A 10922-nucleotide genomic window follows, 5' to 3' on the forward strand; every position below is an offset into this window, starting at 1 on the left:
ATAAACCTATGTTCAGTAATTAATATTTAGCATTTTATCTTATTCAGAAATATTCTAAATATTTATGAATACCTATCTTTTAACTTACCTCAGTATAAGTTTAAGGTTTCAATTACCAAAAAGATTTTAGAAACTAAACAGAAATACTATAAAGCATAATTATTGTTGAAAATTGCATTTATAAACTTCTACCTTACATCTATTAATTTACTTGTTCTTAAAAATTATTCTTATATTACTCATGAAAAATATTTGAGATATTAAACAGATAACCATCATCTTATCATTCTTAAAATCTTATCATTAAATTTTTAATGATAAAAATTCTGTGATATAGATAACATGAGCTTATTAGACTTTTAATAAATGTAAACTAGAATAAAATTATTATATTTAATGCTTATTCTAGATTATGTGAACTTGAAAAACATTTGGGTTCATTTCTATAATTCTGAGAACATACTTGATTTATATAAATGTTTCATTTTATATATATATATATATATTAATAAAGTTTGTTTTGATTGGAGAGCTGCCCACATGGAGCAAAGCTCACATCGTATAGGACTCACCCTACAGCCCTTGAATAATGAGAGGAACAGTGCATTCATAGCTTCAGCAGACACCTGGGCTATGTGATTCCTTGCTCTGCAGGTCATTGAGCAGCTTTGGGCCCCATTCCTCTTTGTCAGAAACTGTTAAAAATTAAAGAAAACAATTTAGTGATACAAACAAACTTTATTTATCATTTCATAAAACAGAGTCTCCATTGAGAGAACTATAAAACAGAGTGGAAGGCAAGAACCTTTTATAAGATAAAGAATTATTAAAATGCTGCTATTTGCAACAACATGGATGGATCTTGAGAATATCATGTTAAGTGAAATAAGTCAAACAGAAAAGTCAAGAACCATAAGATTTCATTCATATGTGGGATATAAAACTGAAAGCAACAGCCCTGGCCAGTGTGGCTCAGTTGGTTGGATATTGTCCAGTGCACCAAAAGGTTGTAGGTTCAATTCCCCATCAGGGCACATGCTAGATTGTGGCCTCAATCCCTAGTACGGAGTATGTAGGAGGCAGCCAATGGATGTTTCACTCACATCGGTGTTTTTCTCTCTCCCTCTCCCTTCCTTTCTCTCTAAAAAATCAATTAAAAATCTTTAAAAAGAAAACAAAATTAAAAAACTGAAAGCAAAAAATGAACAAACAATAACCAAAAGCTCAAAGACACAGACAGCAGTATGGTGGTTACCACAGAGAAGAGGGTTAGGAGGATATAAAGGTTAAGCGGGGGGGAGGAGGGGGGTCAAATATACGGTAATAGACGGAGATTTGACTTTGGGTGGTAAACACACAATATAGATTATGTATTATAGAATTTTACACTTATAACCTATGTAATTTTTTAAATATATTTTATTGATTTTTTTACAGAGAGGAAGGGAGAAGGCTAGAGTTAAAAACATCGATCAGCTGCCTCCTGCACACTCTCCACTGGGTATGTGCCCACAACCAAGGTACATGCCCTTGACCAGAATTGAACCTGGGACCCTTGAGTCCGCAGGCCAACACTCTATCCACTGAGCCAAACCAGTTAGGGCTAACCTATCTAATTTTATTAACCAACTAGAGGCCTGATGCACAAAATTCGTGCATGGGTAGGGTCCCTAGGCCTGGCAGGTGATCAGGGCCGATCTGTGGAGCAACTGGTGGGGCAACTGGGGGGCCCTGCTGGCACCCGCCTTGTCTGGCCTGGGGCCTGCAGGCTGGGGGAAGCTCCTGCATTGAGCATCTGTCCCCTGGTGGTCAGTGCGTGTCATAATGACCAGTCATTCCACCATTCGGTTGATTTGCATATTAGGCTTTTATTATATAGGATGTCAGCCTAATATATTTAATTAAAAAAACATTTAAAGAATAAGGAAGCAAAGTTAGAAAGTATCTGATTGGTAGAGGCTACATAGTGTGAGAGGAACAAGGAAGTATAAAGCCCAGAGTTGGCTTGGCATTTGGGGATTGGCTGACTAGATATACTGCATTTGTGGTCAAGCAGAGCATTTACAGGGACATGAAAGCTGTCTTAAGTTTCTGTTTGCTGATGTAGCTAGCACCCCAGGCAGGAGCAGCTCCATGTTGAGCCTAGTAAGTTAATCGGACACAGGCAAATTCCACTAATGGACAACAGCTATGAAGATAATGAAAGAACAGTCTAGATAGATGATGGTTTTAACTGCAGCAATACCATCCACTGGGTGCATTTCCTCTAGCAAAGTAATTCAATTCAGTAGATGTTCATTGAGTGTATATTGTATGCAAACAATTCACACACTTCAGTAAAAAAAATTCATTTGAATCACAATATTTAAGATGAGAATAGTCATCTAATCTAACCTTCTTTTCTAGATAAGAGAACAGAAACAAGTGTGTTAAGTGATGTTTTGCATGAGGTCAGCCTAATTATTAAAACTTGGTGGCAACACCAAAAAGAACTAGGCCAAGTGTTCTGACCATGGTGCATGCACACCAATATTTTTCACCCTTTCTGGGAAACCTACCCTGTCTGTTCGAGTAAATCTGATCATTTATCTTTTGTGCCACAACTGGGCCAAGTACATGGATCTATCATTGTAATTAATCATAAGATTACAATTATTACAATGATATCCATTTATCTGGTGTATGGGCCCTGGGGCTCCAATATGAACAACTGACAAGCTGTATATTATGGGGCGGGGGGGGGGGGAAGGATAGGAGGGAAGGGGGGAAGGATAGGTGGGAGGGAGGAAAGGGGTGGTTGTTGCTTTTTAACCTCTTCAAGGTTCAGTTTCTGGATCTGCAATAAGGGGATAATTTGATACCCAACTCAGAGGTTTAATAATGAGATGTAAGTGAGAAAATCATTTTAATTTTTAGCATAGGGCCTGTCACGTAATAAGTGCTGAAAAAAATTAGCTATTGTTATTTTTATTGTTATTATTTTTAAAGTATTTATTGAGTACCAACAATATCTCTAGTACCAAAAATATCTGGCCTGTTCAGTCAAAAAAATGTACTGAGTATCTCATATATATCATATGCTATTTCCAAGCACTGAACTTCCAAACATTAGTAAAATTAATAATCAGTGTGATAATAATTACAATTGAAATGAATTAACATCATACTAGTAAACACAGTAAAAAAAAAAAATGTTTAAATGCGGCTAGGAACACAGTGGAGGGCAAAGACAAACTTCACAAGGAAGGAGAAATACTTCCTGCAATACCTCCCTCTTCTTCTTTTCTTTTTATTGTGTCAGGGAAAACTAAAAATTTTCCTGTACCTCTATGAAACCTGGAGAGAGGTGTGAGGCAAAGAAAAGCTATCTGGGCATAGTGGTATGTGCTGTCGGCTAATGTAGGTGACTTTGGTAATGTAACACTAAGCAATAATGGGCAAATTTACTATTAACGTAAGAACAGGAACAGTGTTTCATAAGATAAGGGGTCTAGGTCAGGTAATCAGAACACAAATTACTCATGTATATGAGAGAAAATGGTTTTGGGTGAAAAACAATAATGCTCATTAATCATTTATGTCCTCTTTCAGGAGGAAACTAAATAAAACCCACTGGTAGGACCCACCATTTTCCTTCCCTCCACACATACACCTATCTCCACCTACAGATTTCCCATCTCTTCTGCCCTATATACACCCTCTCCCAGAGCCATTAGACAGTAAGTACTACCATAACTACATCTGCCCTCAGCCACCTGGGTTACATTACTATGAAAATATAACTTCTGTGATTTTACTAAAATTCTGTTAGAGCTCTATCCCCTTAACATGGCTAAAGTATAATGATAGCACACAAAAAATTGGTGGAAGCAATTATAAATAACTGCATGACAATATGAACTTCACGCTAATCATCAATAATCACATCCAAACATAAGTCACACAGAATTCTTAACCAAGATACTAGGTGTACCAGTTAATAATGCGGATTTTTTTCAATAGATGGAGTTACACATGTGTTGATATATATGCGATTTCATATGTATGCTATTTTGTTGTATTGACAGCAAGCTTCAAAACTTCATATGTTAAATTTGCTGAAGGTGTTAACATCATAGATATTTTTATGCTTAAAAATGTTGTATTTCTTGCCAAAAAAGAGCATTTGCGGGAAGTTTTAATTCATTACTTTATTTTGAAGAAAAAGTTATCGTATACTTCGGGAAGCTTATGGTGAACATGCTCCATCTCAAGATACTTGTGAACACTGGTTTATACACTTTAAAAGTGATGATTTTGATGTGAAAGACAAAGAATGTCCAGGTCAACCAAAAGAGTTTGAAGACCAGCAATTACAAGCATTATTGGATGAAGATGCATGTCAAACTCAAAAACAATTTGCAGAAAGATTAAACATTGCTCAGCAAACAATTCCGATTATTTACAAGCAATGGGAAGGATTGTAAAGGAAGGAAAATGAGTGCCACATCAACTGAACGAAAGACAAATAGAAAGCCGAAAAATCATCAGTAAAATGCTGCTTCAATAGCACAAAAGAAAGTCTTTTTTGCATCAAATTGTGACTGGCGATGAAAAGTGGATTTATTTTGAGAATCCCAGATGCACAAAATCATTGATAGTTCCAGGTCAACCATCAACATGGACTGCAAGGCCAAATCACTTTGGAAAGAAGACAGTGCTCTGCATTTGGTGGGATCAGGAAGGTGTGGTGTATTATGAGCTTCTAAAACCAGGTGAACCATTCATACTGATCGCTACCGATAACAAATAATCAATTTGAACCACACTTTGATCGTGAAACCACCAGAATGTGCCAGAAGGCACGGCAAAGTAATTTTGCTTCATGATGATGCACCATCACACACTTCAAAACCAGTTAAAGACACGTTAAAAGATCTTGCCTGGGAAGTATTAACCCACCCGCTGTATTCACCAGACTTTGCTCCTTCAAATGACCACTTGTTCAGATCGATGGCACACGCACTTTCTGAGCAGCACTTCAAAACATACAAAGAAGTGGAAAATTGGGTCTCTGAATGGTTTGCCTGAAAACAAGAAAAGTTCTATTGGGATGGTATCCACAAATAACCTGAAAGATGGGGGAAATGTGTAGCTAGCGATGGGCATTACTTTGAATAGGCACTTCTGATGCTTCTCTTGAAATTATCGTGTTTTCTTTGATTACAAAATCTGCCATTATTAACTGGTACACCTAGTACTTGAAATTTAACACTGGAAAAGAATACAGTGGTAGATTTTATATGTGTATCTGCTCAGTTGAAGGTGAAAAAATGCAATTAACTCCTTTTTATAGGCCAGTGTATTATTCCCATGATCATTACTTAGCTAAGCTACTTAAGGATAAGTGTCCTTTAGAGAAAGGACTCTGTTTCTCATTAACTAGATTTCTGACCCATAGAGAAGTTTTAGCATTTATTTTCAGGTGCTTTAATTTTTTTCCATTAAGCACTTCATCAAAATTTTAGCAAGTAGTATGATTTAATATTGTTTGGTCAAAGGTCCTTATTTAATAAATCAAATCAGACTATTGGCTTAGCTCCAAAAAATAAAGGTCAAGCATCTTGACATAACTATTTTTGAAAAATTTATAGCTAGGCAGATTATTAGCTGAGATACTCTCTAAAGTAGATTTGCTTTGAGAGAAAGTCCTCTTTCAAATTTAGAAAACCAAAATAACCTATAATCATTCTAGTCTCTGAGAGATAAGCAAAAAAAAAAAAAATCAGTGGAGGTCACATACACATGTCACAGAGACAGTTAATAATCCAACGTGAAAGAGAACCAGAGATAAAAAACACATCACTTATCCTAGATAATGGACCTGTAATAAAAATAAAGGGTACTGTATTTGAGATAATCAAAGAGTGGGTTAATAAGGAATGACTGGCACTTACATATTCTGCTCCTTCAGAGAGATTATAGTGATTATAGTCTTGCTGAAACCCTTTGTAAAGTGGCATTAGAATTTATTAGTACAATATTTTCAAAATAAGAAATACAGATTCAAGACATGTCATAGTTTTCCTATAAGTAAAAATTCTAATAAACTGAAATTATGTATTTTTGTAAGAAAAGGGGTCTAGGTCAGGCTCTTCCATAATTACCTTAAAATTTATTCATAGTCTTAAAGTTCAAATGTTACTACTTCAGGTGATTGGATGCCCACATCCACACCAAAAGGAGAGGGAAAACATGAAGACAAAAACGGTCTCTGTGTATACTCTTTAGAAATGAGTGCTCGCTTCGGCAGCACATATACTAAAATTGCAATGATACAGAGAAGATTAGCATGGCCCCTGGGCAAGGATGGCACACAAATTCGTGAAGCGTTCCATATTTTTAAAAAATGAGAATGCTACAAGTAACTTATTGTATTTTGCTTGTTCCCACAGGTTTCCAAGTCTTAAGTAATGAAGCCACTACTAAGTCCCTGTCCAATCAGAAAGAAAGGGATCAGAGGAACTTTTGCAAAGGTGAGAGAGGCAGGGCCTTGCCATGTTCCAGGACTGCCTGCAGCTCAGCATGCAGGGCCTGTCTGTGGAAAAGAAGGCGGCCACAGGAGAAGCCAGGGGCATAACAAGCATCCCATGGTGCCTCTGAGGCTTGGACTTTATACTAAAGCAACGGAGAGCCATTTAAGAGTTTTCACTAAGGGAATAATTCAATCAGCTCCACACTCTAGAAAGATCCCTCAGGCTGCAGAGTAAACACAAGTTAGAAGGCGCAATATTGGAGGAAGGGAGACCAATTGGGAGGCAATTGCACTAATCTAGGGGAAGATGAAGTTGTTATGAACAGAGTTGATGGCAGTGAGGATGGAGAGAAGCAGCTGGCTGTGAAAGAGATTAGGGAGGTAGAAGCTGCCAGACTTGGGTGATTGATTGGGCAACAGTGAGGTTGAGGCACTAGAATGACAGGCAAATATCTCCCTCAGGTAACAGGATAAATAATGGTGCCTGAGTTTCCTTTGGAACATCCACGGGTGATAGCCACTAAGCAGATTGATGTATAGGTCAAGAGCTCAGCAGAATGACCTGAACTGAAATAGAGACCCCTGTCAAAGATGCATTTCTCCTGCACGTCTACAGCAAGCTGCACCATGTCTATCGTCATATCAGTCACATTATTGAAATTATAGGGTTACGCTCTGTCTCCTCTACTATGCTGCACATTCACTGAGGACAGGCATCATTTGTATTCATCCTTCTATTTCTAGTACTCAACAAATAATTATAAGAATATTCAGCAGGCACTGTTTTTACATGAATAAATTTATTTAATGCTCACAACAACCTTTTGAGGCAGTAGTAGTATTATCAGATGAGGAAACTGAGGCTGAGAATCAGTAAAGGAATTTACCAAAGTCCTGTCGCTAGTGAAACAGACACTGAATATGGATTGTTACCTTAGGCAATAGTAGTTTCTTAACATCTGTTAACTTAAATAAATTGGCCTGAGGACTATATAGAAAATAAGTTACCTAGAGAAATGGAGGAAAGGGGATAGGGGAGCATGAGGCCCCCCACCGAGAAGAAAGGAGGTGATGGGGAAAGACGTTTGGTCTGGTGCATGGAAAGTCCTCAAAAACACATTCTGTCTGACTTCTGCTCAGCTTTCTTTCTTGGTTAGGCTTTTGGAATTCCACAGGGCCAGGCCACACCAGTTACATCTTATATTTCTCAGCCTTGGCACTATTGACATTTTGAACTGTTGGGGGCTGGCTGCCCTGTGCATTGTAGAATGTTTAGCAGCATTGCTGACCTCTACCCACCAAAAGCCAGTAGCACAGATCCCCCAAGTCATGAAATTTTTATGTCCCCAGCCATTGACAGATGTCTCCTAGGGGGAGGGGAGGAGCTAAATTACACCAGGAAAACAACTGTCTCAGGAGCTGCAGTGAGAGAGGGCAAAGAAAAGGAAGAAGATTCACCTTTGGAGGGAAAAATCCTCCTTCCGTGACTCCTGATGTCCAGGCCATTCACAAATCGTTGATTGATTATTTCCCTTGACCTGAAATCCTCTTGAATCTTTTCTTCTAATTGTATTCGTGTTTCAATTCCTCCTGTGCCAAACCTTTGACTTTCCTCAATGTTTACACTATAACCTCAAACCACTATACTGACTTATGTATTGATCAAATGGCAATTTCTCTTCTCTCTCTCTCTCTCTCTCTCTCTCTCTCTCTCTCTCTCTCTCTCTCTTGTTTTCCCCCAGGTTACTGGTTACTACCATTATCTAGGGATTTTTTTCTTGAGTCTGCAAATCCTCATTATTAGTTAGCTAATGTCACATAATTGTCATATCATAAACCACACAAAAACTCAGTGGTTGAAAACAGTAATCATTTGTTGTCATGGATCTGAGGGTCAGCAGAGGATTGCTGCTCTGAGTGGAGCTTGCCAGGATTCATTGATCTGTGATTATATCTGCCTCTCATCCTGCCAAGACTATAGAACTAAGCAAGACATGTTATAATTGAGCAATACTTTTAAAGTCTTCATGGTTATGTCACACCTGCTAACATGCCATTGACCAAAGCAAATCATGTGGGCAAAGTCACATAAGGGTAAGAAGGCAAGGGTCTGGTTACAAAGAGGAATAAGGAAGTGGAGCCATTGTAATCTACTTCATGCCCCAATTAAATTATCACTATTTCCAATTTTTTTCTTAGTCCCCTGAGTCTCACAGATGTGCTTTTAAGAGTAGGTCTGATATCTGGCATTGAGATCCCTCCTACTATGTTCTTCTTGCTCAGGATTGCTACAGCTATTCGGGGTCTTTTTTTATGCCAGATAACTTTTTGGAGAGTTCATTCTAGGTCTGTGAAATATGCCATTGGTATTTTAATGGGGAGTGCACAGAATCTATAGGTTGCATTGGGTAGTATGGACATTTTAATGATGTTGAGTCTACCAATCCATGAACACGGTATCTTCTTCCTTCTGTTTATGTCTTCCTCTCTTTTTTCAGTGTTCTGTAGTTTTCCGAGTACAGGTCTTTTACATCCTTAGTTAAGTTTATTCCTAGGTATCTTAATTTTTTTGGTGTGATGGTAAATGGCATTGATTTTTAATCTCTCTTTCTATAAGTTCACTATTGGTATATAAAAATTCCATAGATTTCTTGGCATTAATTTTGTATCCTGCTACATTGCCAAATTCATTTATTAAGTCCAATAACTTTTTGATGGAGTCTTTAGGGCTTTCTATGTACAGTATCATGTCATCTGCAAATAATGACAGTTTTACATCTTCTTTTCAATTTGCATACTTTTTATGTCTTCTTCTTGTCTAATTGCTATAGCTAGCACTTCTAGTACTATGTCGAACATGAATGGTGAAAGTGGTCATCCCTGTCTCGTTCCTGTTCTTAGGTGAAATGGTTTTAGTTTTTGCCCATTGAGTATGATGTTGGCTGTAGATTTGTCATATAAGGCTTTTATTATGTTGAGGTATGATCTCTCTATTCCCATTTTGCTGAGGGTTTTTATCAAGAAACAGTGTTGGATTTTGTCAAATGCTTTTTCTGCATCAATTGATATGACTATGTGATTTTTGTGATTTTTATCTCTCAATTTATGTGATATATCACATTATTGTTCTAAAAACTGCCTGGTACTGGCACAAGAACAGACATATAGACCAATGGAATAGAAAAGAGAACCCAGAAATTGACCCAAAACACTATGCTCAATTAATATTTGACAAAGGAGGCAAGATCATACAATGGAGTTAAGACAGTCTCTTCAATAAGTGGTGTTGGGAAAATTGGACAGATACATGCAAAAAAAAATGAAACTAGACCACCAACTTACACCATACACAAAAATAAACTCAAAATGGATAAAGGACTTAAACATAAGATGGGAAATCATAAAATTACTGGAGGAATCCACAGGCAGCAAAATCTCAGACATATGTTGAAGCAATTTCTTCACCGATACAGCTCCTAGGGCAATGGAAGCTAAGGAGAAAATAAATGGGACTACATCAAAATCAAAAGCTTCTGTACAGCAAAGAAACCATCAACAAACAACAAGAAAGCCCACTGCATGGGAGAACATATTTGCCAATTTTATCACTAATAAGGGTTTAATCTCCAACATTTACAGGGAACTCATACAACTTAACAAAAGGAAGATAAACAACTCAATCAAAAAATGGACAACGGACCTAAATAGATACTTTTTAAAAGAGGACTTAAGGAAGGCCAAGAGACATATGAAAACATGCTCAAAGTCACTAATCATTTGAGAGATACGAATCAAAACGACAATGCTGTACCATCTCACACCTGTCAGAATGGCTATTATCAACAAATCAACAAATTACAAGTGCTGGCGAGGATGCGGAGAAAAAGGAACCCTTGTGCACTGCTGGTGGGAATGCAGACTGGTACAGCCACTATGGAGAACAGTATGGAGTTTCCTCAAAAAACTAAAAATGGAACTCCCATTTGACCCAGTGATCCCACTTCTAGGAATATATCCGAAGAAACTAGAAACACCAATCAGAAAGGATCTATGCATCCCTATGTTCATAGCGGCACAATTTACAATAGCTAATATTTGGAAACAGCCTAAGTGTCCATCAATAGATGAGTAGATTAAAAAACTGTGGTATATCTACACAATGGAAAAGTATGCTACGGTAAAAAAGAAGGAATTCTTATCATTTGCAATAGCATGGATGGAGCTGGAGAGCTAAGCAAAATAAGCCAGTTAGACAAATATAAATATCACGTGATCTCACTCATTTGTGGAATATAATGAACAACATAAACTGATGAACAAATACAGATCCAGAGGCAAAGAAGCATCAATCAGACTGTCAAACCTCAGAGGGAAGGTAGGGGAGGACGGGGGTAAAGGGGAGAGATCA

At 37.5% G+C, this 10922-nt stretch overlaps 1 non-coding gene across 1 annotated transcript; it reads left to right on the top strand.

Annotated features, from left to right (window-relative positions):
* The first annotated feature begins 6276 nt into the window (after positions 1–6276).
* LOC114231071 (U6 spliceosomal RNA) lies at positions 6277–6383 on the top strand. The gene has a single exon (XR_003617050.2). It is a non-coding gene; the product is annotated as a U6 spliceosomal RNA (small nuclear RNA).
* Positions 6384–10922: the final 4539 nt, after the last annotated feature.

This window comes from Eptesicus fuscus, chromosome 2 (assembly GCF_027574615.1).
Source record: "Eptesicus fuscus isolate TK198812 chromosome 2, DD_ASM_mEF_20220401, whole genome shotgun sequence".
Lineage (NCBI taxonomy): Eukaryota > Metazoa > Chordata > Mammalia > Chiroptera > Vespertilionidae > Eptesicus > Eptesicus fuscus.